Below are 9,388 nucleotides of genomic sequence, written 5' to 3'. Positions count from 1 at the left end.
TTCACTCCAACTAGACTTCGCTGAGCTCTACGCTTCAGTGGGTTTTCAGTCCATCTCACTGTCCACTCATCTAGTCTATAGTTCATTAGCTTGTCTATGAGGGTATTATGGCAGACAGCCATAAGCCTTACCAAAGTCAAGCTAGACTACAGTTTTAACTGATCCAAATGGAGAACACTTCTTAAAAATATTTTCAATAATAATAGAAGCCAATAATTTAAATGGAATTGAAAATTTGCCTTTTTTTTCTTTACCATAGTTTACAAAATGGTTATCTAATTGAGGGAAATATCAGTTAAATTGAGTATCAGTTCCATGCTTAAATAGAAATACTCCTCTTTTGCCTCATTACAGAAATACTTTGTCACACGTGGAGAGTTTAGTGTTGTATCAGGTTCAGTTTCTTTTTAGTGACTCTCAGATAATGGCATATAAAATTTTAAGTTAATGCAGTCTGCAGATAATGTTATGCTAATGTAGGAAGCCTGATGCTACAAAAGTGCCATTTGAGTCTTAAAACAGATGTAACAGGAAAAACATCTGTCAAATCTTCAAAGTACAAGATGTATGGTAAAGCTAGCTGTTTGGCTGACCAAATGTTAAAGTAATGTAATATGATTCAAATAGAAATTTGGCATTCTAGCTATCGGGAAAAAAAAAAAAAAAAAGAATATCTGCAAAACAAGCCATCATAGCCATGTGTGATTTATAAAAACTCTTTTGCAACTAAAAAAGATTTAATATAAGTACGTATAGAAGATGTGGGAGGAGTGCCCACAACACTAAATCTTTAATATGCTGTGTTCTGGTTCTGTACCTATCTAGATGCCATCTGACTTAATGGTGCACAAAAATACTTTAATTTTCTTTGGTACTTCAAGCATATTGCTATGCTATCATTTCAAAGGCATTAGTGTTTCAATAAAGGATGAAGTAAACTCTATAGCAAGAGTTTAAGATATGCTGAAGTGCCATTTTTAGAAAGCTCGGGATAGCAGTGGTTGCCAAGCATACTCTAGACACATCAATAACTGAACACAATTATATTAGAGCTTTAGTTCTCATTAACTTTTTTTTTCTTTTTTTTTTTGTCAAAAGGATTACAAGCAGTTCAAGTCTGAATATCAATTAAATGACCATGCCAGATTGATACTAATCAACATGTTCAGCAGCTTTCTATGTGCTTGAATCAACAAGTGCTACAGGCGATTTGATCACTGGATAAGGATCATGAGCTGATAAAATTCCACTTGTGAATGTAATACTGCTTTGCAGCTTTCTTCATTGCTATTCCTAAAGGCAATCAGCAAAGCCAACAGACGCCTGTTTTCTAAAAACATGCTTGATCTCTAGTATTTTAAAAAACTGAAACATATTCCTTTATGCTATCATAGCCTCAGTTTCAAATACTGTTTAGTCAGTTAAACAGTTAAGCCATAGAAAATATTTCTAAACTGACTACAGCTGGAATATTGCCCAATAAAAGACAAATGCTCTTGTGGCTTCCTTGCCTTGCTTCAGCATTGCAAAGCTTGATGCTTGTACTGTAACTTAAGTTGGCTCTCTGAGGTTACTGAGAAATTCTATTATTGACCACCCTAATACAACTATATCTCCAAATTTTAGAGAAAGTTTTCAGTTGTTAAGGAGGCTCTCTTAGTGTCATGGATCCCTTTTGCTATCCCAGTGGAAAAGATGGGCATGCAATCTGTTCAATATCCATATATTCAGCTTTGTTGGTTGTCCAGCAAAATTTGCTGGAACTTCTACCTGGTCTGAGCAAGCTGCCCAGTGCAGCTGCAGGGGCTGGCTTAGTTGCAACGTATCCTTTCACCCTGTAGTGTTCTTAACCCATTAAATTGGTTCAGGTTACCTCCTCTGCTCCTCTTCCTCCAGTATCCTGTCTGTTGCACCAGTTAAACTGTTTCTGTGACAGCATGGTGAACCACACTGGAACCAATTCTGGTTAAACCTCTGCTGCCTAAGATAGCACTGCTACCATGAGAAACATTTGTCAGATGCTATTGGGTACACAGGCTGCTCTCTGGATAATAAGCTTGAGGAAAAAGGTCCTCCCCTCTGTGGCACCTAACACCCCAGTAACCTAGAGGTGGAAGAAACAACAACTAACACACTGTGGGCAATGGAAGTTGAGTGGGAGATGAAAGGGGAGGGAGGGAAGGAAAGAATAAGCAGAAAGGAGGTTCTTTGAAAGTGTCAAAGCAAGCAAAATAGAATCTGATGTTGTACACTTACAGACAAGATAGGATTGAGAGGAGCAAAAGGAATGAAGATACAAGTTGAAAGGTATATAACTAGTTTAACAGTCCTCTAGCTGTAGGCACTAACCTTGAGTGCTACAAACTGCCCCTCTGTCACTACATATCTTTGCTTGAGCATCTCAATTATCTTCTCCACTTTTTGCTTCTCATTTACAGAGGAGAACCTACTGCTGTCTGTGCTGTGAATCTGAATACTTAAATTTGACAACCAAAATGGATGGTGGTATGATATCAACATAAACGATGATAGGTTGTTAAGAGTGTACAAGACTAGAATATCAAATGTTCTAAGTAAACAGATGTAAAAAACTTTATCCAAAGCTTTTTATTTAAAATATCAAGATTAAGTGTGGCTAACTTTGGAAGAGCTAGAACTAAAACTGTCATGTCACGGTAAAATGCGCCTACATGCAAGTGTTCACATGCTTTTGATAAAGACATAAGTTTTGTGATCACATGCAGTACTAAGGAAGAAATTCTTCCTTGAAACTGAGGGTATATATAGAAAAAAGTCATTTGTTGAAGGAACCTGTTGTAGCAAGCACATTACAGCTGGCAAATCCACCCAGTCGTTTAGGTGCCAGGACAAGCTGTTTGTATCACCAGAACAAAGTCTAGTTAGTGATGGATTCTTTTAAATTAGGGTGAAAAAAAAGCCAGCAAACCTAATTTCTGAGGTTAAGACAGTGCAAAAGATTTGAGCAGCACACAAAGCAAAATAGATGTTTTTGTTTCTAATAGGCCACTTGTGATTAATTAGCATACGTTTAATGCTTTGCCTACATCAAAGATACTGCACTGCATAGGTGGTAGCCTTATGCTATACTGATGCAGCCAGATGAAGAGCTCCTAGAGCTAAATCATTATTGTAGCAGCTAGCTGCAATGAGGTGGTTCAGAACCAGTCTGTTCAAAAAACAGACTGTGTCAGTTTTCAAATGGGAAGATATCATCAGAGCACAATTCCTGCCACTTTATCTGCAAAAGCGGTTTTGCCCAGATATCTATCCTAACTTTGAGGGGAGAGCCACTTGACTTTATTTACTTTATTTTCTGCAGTGCTCAGGGATTATGACAACTTTAATGTGCTATGTATCTCATCCACTATGAGGCTGTATCAGCCCTCCTCACAGCTGGGACCAGTCTCCATAGCACCTGTACACCAAATGCCACTGGAAAACAAACTGGCTCCAGATGGGAGATTCTGTATATATTATGTCCATGCATGGCAGCCCTTTGATTAGAAGTATGCAAAATGATAAAAACAGATAATGGACAATTTTGTGATATGAGAGAATGCTACAAGGAGTCTGAGTAGCATCATCTAAAAAAATTGTTTTAATTTACAGGACAGCAAAGAAAACTAGAGGTATTCTTCTGTGTTTCTGTTTTCTCTGTTGTCAAATTTAAGTATTCAGATCCACAGCACAGAGCCCAGTAGGTTCTCTTCTGTAAATGAGAGCAAGAAGTGTATGAGGAGAACACGGTACATTCCACTCCTACATTCTCACCACTTACTTACAACATATGGGCTAAACGATTCAGAAGAGAGAAAAGCACTCAAAGCTGAGATCAACATAAAATTTGTTACCTTATTAATGCCCCTCTAAAGAAGCACGTTGACCTAATTCCATGTAGCCTTCCTGCAGGAGAAGGTGAATTTAAAACAAAAGATGGCAGGGGTGGGGAGGGAAGAGGTGGGACAGCTGCAGCTTGAACTTTCTACCCCAGAATAATCCACTACACTAACATACCTCATCAGTGGGATGCGTCCCACTAATTAAAAATATCACTTCACAAGAAACAACTCTACTGCTCAATCCTTGAATCAGACTAGTATCTAGTTGCCTCATTTATGGTGGCAGCTCTTTTGTATTTGATGCATGCATGCAGACAGAACAATGTATTTGAATGTAAAACTTCTGTATATCTGACTCCTTTTCATCTTTCTGTGTGCACCAGCTTTGCAAGTCTGTCACTACCTACTTGTGGGTTTGCCAGGCAAAGAGATCCTTCCCTGCTCTGAGATAGCAATGAAGCATGACATAACAGCATTTACGCTTGCAGATAAAGTGGCAAAAATGTAGTTTATAAGGCTTTCCTTTCTAGTTCTCATGTGACCTAGCCTTCTCTGTAACAGTCCTGAAACTGAAGCAGCTGATACCGCTGGTCACACAGCTGTCCTCACCTTACTCTGGAAACTAACCCAAGAGAAGAGTAGAACTAGGTTCTCCACATAGTTCCATAGTACTAAAAACTAGACAGATGATCTGTCTAGTTCAGTCCTGAACAATGGACATTTCTAATTCAATGCTAAAGTCACCTCCAGATCTGCCACAAGATGCTGAGTTAAGGATCCTATTTAGCAGATGAGTAGTAAACATGGGTAGCGTGGAGCTAGGAGAATGGTATTATGGCATTTCTAAACAAATGCATATAGCACAGCCATGTGCTATCCACTTAACCTATGATGGGGCAGATTCTGGCCTTCATCAAAAATTTGGCAGAAGGAACTAAAGCCATGGACATAACATGGAATGTACACCAACACACACAGCTGGAGACTGCCCCTACTCCACTCAGTTTATTTTCCAGACTGTTCCCTTCTCCATCTTTCTGGCTCCTACATACTCCCCCTTCTTTGACTCTATACAGAGAAGACTTGTTGAGCTGCAAATCATAGTACAGGACCAAGAAGGGGACCATCTGGGCCTCTAGTAGCTGTAGTTGTCATTTTTTGCAATTACATTTCCATTTTTCCACTTGTAGTTGCAGATGTTTAGGCACCTTTAGGTTCTTTGGTTGTTCAGTAATAGTAGCATATTTTTTCTTACTTGTTTCTATAATTACCTTATAGTTTCTCTTCTTGTACTTTTTACCTGGCAGTTCTGTTTATTGATTGTTAAGCACTTTATGTTTTCTTACATTTGTGCATGCTTTTACTGCTTTATCATATTTGGTATATCCATATGTATTCTTCCCTAGTCCTGCTTCAGTAAGTGCAGAAAAGTAAGCTTAAAAAGAATGGAGAGTAAGGTTATTTGCATTTTCTCTTCCCACCAGCAGCCAGAAAGAATAACTATGAGTTAATAAAACTGACATTGAGTGCACTGTAATAGGCTATACATATTAAATAATTTAACTAAGTCCTCCTTCACAACATAAGCCCTGCCACAACTGGTTAAACCAAATGGAACAAGGAGGGATACAACATGCTCTACTCTATTTGGTTCTCACAAACAGACACGACCCAGTTGGCCTGATCAGCAGCTTGAGCCTTGTGGCTGTCTGAAAGGAAGACAGGTCCAAACATGCATTCTGCAACATGCAGCAGCTACTGAAGCAATAATTAAAAAGACTCCTTGGTGGTAAGTCAGCTTGTAAGTGAAATAATCTTCCTCACGGGGCAAGAGAAGAAAAAGCAAGTTTGGTGAGCAGAAAAGGTACTATAGCTCTCACTAAAGCTGCATCTTATCTTCAGCCTGAATTGAACTGCAGAACACTGGCATTACACACCCTCTTAAACCAGCCAGCATTGGGGGCAGCAAAGCAACTTATGGCCTGGAGCCTGGCACCACATAAAATCATCTTGCTGATGGGCTTGGTTACAACTAACTAGAATGCATATCCCATAGGATTGTTTGGAAGCTCATGCACATAAAGCCATCCAGGATCTTTTGCATGCCTATCATACAGAGGTGACATGCAACAAACTCCATCCTTGCTGCTCATGTAACCTATCTACCACATAACTTCAGCGCTTTGCTCTTCTGCCAGTCAGTCAGGTTAATGAAAGCTTAATGTCATCGCCTTTCTGAAAACGATCACATACCTCTTCTCCATGGTCAAGGGACTTGCATGTTCTTCTGCTATTACAAGAAACAATGGGAAGTTTTGGACATATTTCCATTCATAGAATGACAGAATTGCATATATAGTAAGATACCTCCAGAGGTCATCTAATTCAACCCCTGCTTAAAGGGCATCCAATCAGACCAGGTTGCTCAGAACTAGTTCAGCCAAATTTCAAATATCTCCAAAGACAAAGATTCCACCACCTCTTTGGGCAGTATGTTTGACCACCTTCTTGGTAAAGCATTTTTCTCCTTGTATCTAGCTGGAATTTGCCATATTCCAGTTTGCACCTGTTGTTTCTCATCCTATTACAGTAGACCTCTGAGAATTGTTTGGCTCTGTCTTCTCCATACTCTGCTACTAGTTGTGTAAGAGCTTCCCTTAGTAACCTCTTATTAAGGCTGAAGGAATCCAGTTCTCTCAGTCTCTCTTCACACATTATTTACTCCAGTCCCTGAATCATCTCAGCCCTGCACTGGTCTCACTCTAATCGACACTGTTTTTCTCGTATCTCCTTTTGGGGAGACCAAAACCGGACACAGTACTCCAGACAAGGTCTCGGGTGCTGCATAGAAAGGAAAACTCACTTCCCTTGACCTTAGCCAGTCAGCCCTCAGTATATAATGTTGCATGAGGTTATTCCAGCCTTGATGCACTTGGCTTTACTGAACTTCATGAGGTTCCCATCAGCCCATTTTTCCAGCCTGTTGAAGTTCTCATGAATAGCAGCCCTGTCTGCCAGCAGGTATACCCTCTCCCATCATCCAAGTTATTAATACAATATTAAACAGTACATTCACAACACTTGAGAGATGCCACTGAAAACTCGTTGTCAGATGGACAGATAGACATAGAATTAGTAATCATCATACATCTAGCCTGGCAGTACAGCCAGTTTTCCATGTAATTATCATCCACCTAGCTAATCTATGTCTCACTAATTTGGCTGTAAATATACAATAGGAGATCATGTCATAGGCCTTGCTGAAGTCAAGGTATACATCATTCATTGTTTTCCTCTGATCTGTACAGCCATTCATCTCATTATAGAAGGCAATCAGGTTGGTTAGGCATGATTTGCCCTTGTTTAATCCATGATGGCTGTTTTCAGTAAGTCTGGTCCTTCATGCATTTTGAAATGGCTTTGAGGAGGATTTGCTCTACAACCTTGCCAGGAACAGAGGATCACCAGTCCATAGTTCCCCAGATCTTATTTTTTGCTCTTGTGAAGTTGGGTGTGACATTTGCTTTTTTCTAGTCACCAAGAATGTCCTGGGATCACCATGCTATTTCAAAAATGATAGAAGTGCAGCCTTGTAATGGTATCAGCCAGCTCTCTTACTGCATTCTTGATATACCCTGTCTGGTCCCATGGACTTGTATATATTCAATTGGCTTAAGTGCTCTCTATCTTCCTCTACTGGGGTAATGTTTCACACATCAGACCGTGCTAATCAGCTCAGGGAACTGGGAGGTTGGAGCACAAACCTCTCAATTGAAAGCAGACAAAAGCATAAAGTACCTAATCTTTTCCATGTCCTTTGTCAGCAGTACTGAGAAAAAGTACTGAGTGGTGGGCCCACATTTTCGATAGGTTTCCTTTTGCTGCCAAGGTACTTGAAGAAATTCTTTTTTCTCTTCACATCCCTCTTTAGTTCCAACTCCAGCTGAGCTTCGGCTTTCCTAAATTCAATACTGTGTACTCAGGAGATTACCTTAACACTGCCTTCCTCCTCTTGAAGCTCTACATCCAGTCTTGGTCTTTCTATGTTTGTCTCACTGACTTTTACCTCCAGCCACTGCTCCTTGTATACTCAGGCAGTGTGCAGGATGAATAATACAGCCAAAGATGAGGCCATCAGTATGACTTACCTGAGTAACAATCCAGAAATGTACTACTACCTAGCAGATATGACCAAGGAAGAACGTTTTGAAGCTACTGGTGTTGCTTTCAAATTTGTACAGCTGAACAAGAATCATCTAGAGAAGATCTGTTCCATCCTGGTTACCTGTGTAGCAGGCTACAAACAAATCCAGTGAGATCCAGCACTGCCACACTCCAGTGTAGTTTCTGGCAAAATGGTAGAAAGCAGAACTATCGCATACAGATATCTAAAAACATTCCATAATGAAACAGGCCTGCATCTAGCAATCCAAATCGAAAATAAGCTGGAGGTAAAAGATGTGAAGCAATATGAAACTTCAGACAGTAATAGTTCTAAGGCTTGCATGTGCACAGAGTTGCTATTTAAGTGCCTAACTAAGTTAAGACTGCACAGCAGCTGTAAACTCAAGCATGCAATGGGGGCTCAGTGCTGAACGCCCAGAACAAGCACATGGCTGCAATCAATGACAGTTCAATTCTGATGCATATGCCCAAACCAGAAAATTAGAGAAACACACCAAAAGTCAAGCTGTAACTGAACCACACACTCAGAAGCACTCCTGAGGCTGATCTAAATTTAAGCCTAAATCCAAGTGGCTTCAAGTTATAAATTCTGATTAATAAAGAAGTAAGACTCATTTCAAACACTTCAGCCTTCTGTTTTGTTGAAATACATACCTATTTTTTTCTGTAATATGCACAGCGAGTAACTTTTCACTCAACCCAGTAGTTCCCAAAAGTCTCAAAGTAACACCTACACATCCCTTGCTGTTTCAGAGCTATCAAGTTTTATCCCTACAAGTTCAGAATAAAAAACATGCTCATCTTCAGTCACTATCTGCATATTATCAACCAACCTCACTATTATGCTCTGGGTTACTATATTACCTTACCTCTCCTATAAGATCTGAACATGTTCACTTCCTGTGTTTGTCTTGCATGATGTTTGTCAATCTATGTACAAAAAAAAAAATGTATTTTGTGAATGTTTATAGCAGCTTTTTGGATTCCTGAAATATATTAATCGATTGCAATTGGAGGTGATGATAAAAACAGATGCATTTCTACATTTTTCTAGTTAAATTTAATGCATATGTATATTTCTCTTGGAGAGCTGAGTCAAAAATCTCTAGTCTTGATGGTTCAAAACATAACTTTCCAGTTTTAGTACAGTCTGGTTTAAAGCAATCAACATGAACTTATAAAATACCTGATAATATAAATTCAGCTGTGTCCAAATACCAAGTTTTTCCTCAACACCCAGCAAATAGATTTACTGCCACCTTTTATTCATAAATTTAAGCCAGAATTTGATTTCAAGAAATCTGGCCTTCAAAAAGCTTCAATTTTTCTAAAATTGAGCATGT

This window comes from Rhea pennata, chromosome 1 (assembly GCF_028389875.1).
Source record: "Rhea pennata isolate bPtePen1 chromosome 1, bPtePen1.pri, whole genome shotgun sequence".
Lineage (NCBI taxonomy): Eukaryota > Metazoa > Chordata > Aves > Rheiformes > Rheidae > Rhea > Rhea pennata.
This window is presented reverse-complemented; position numbering follows the sequence as displayed.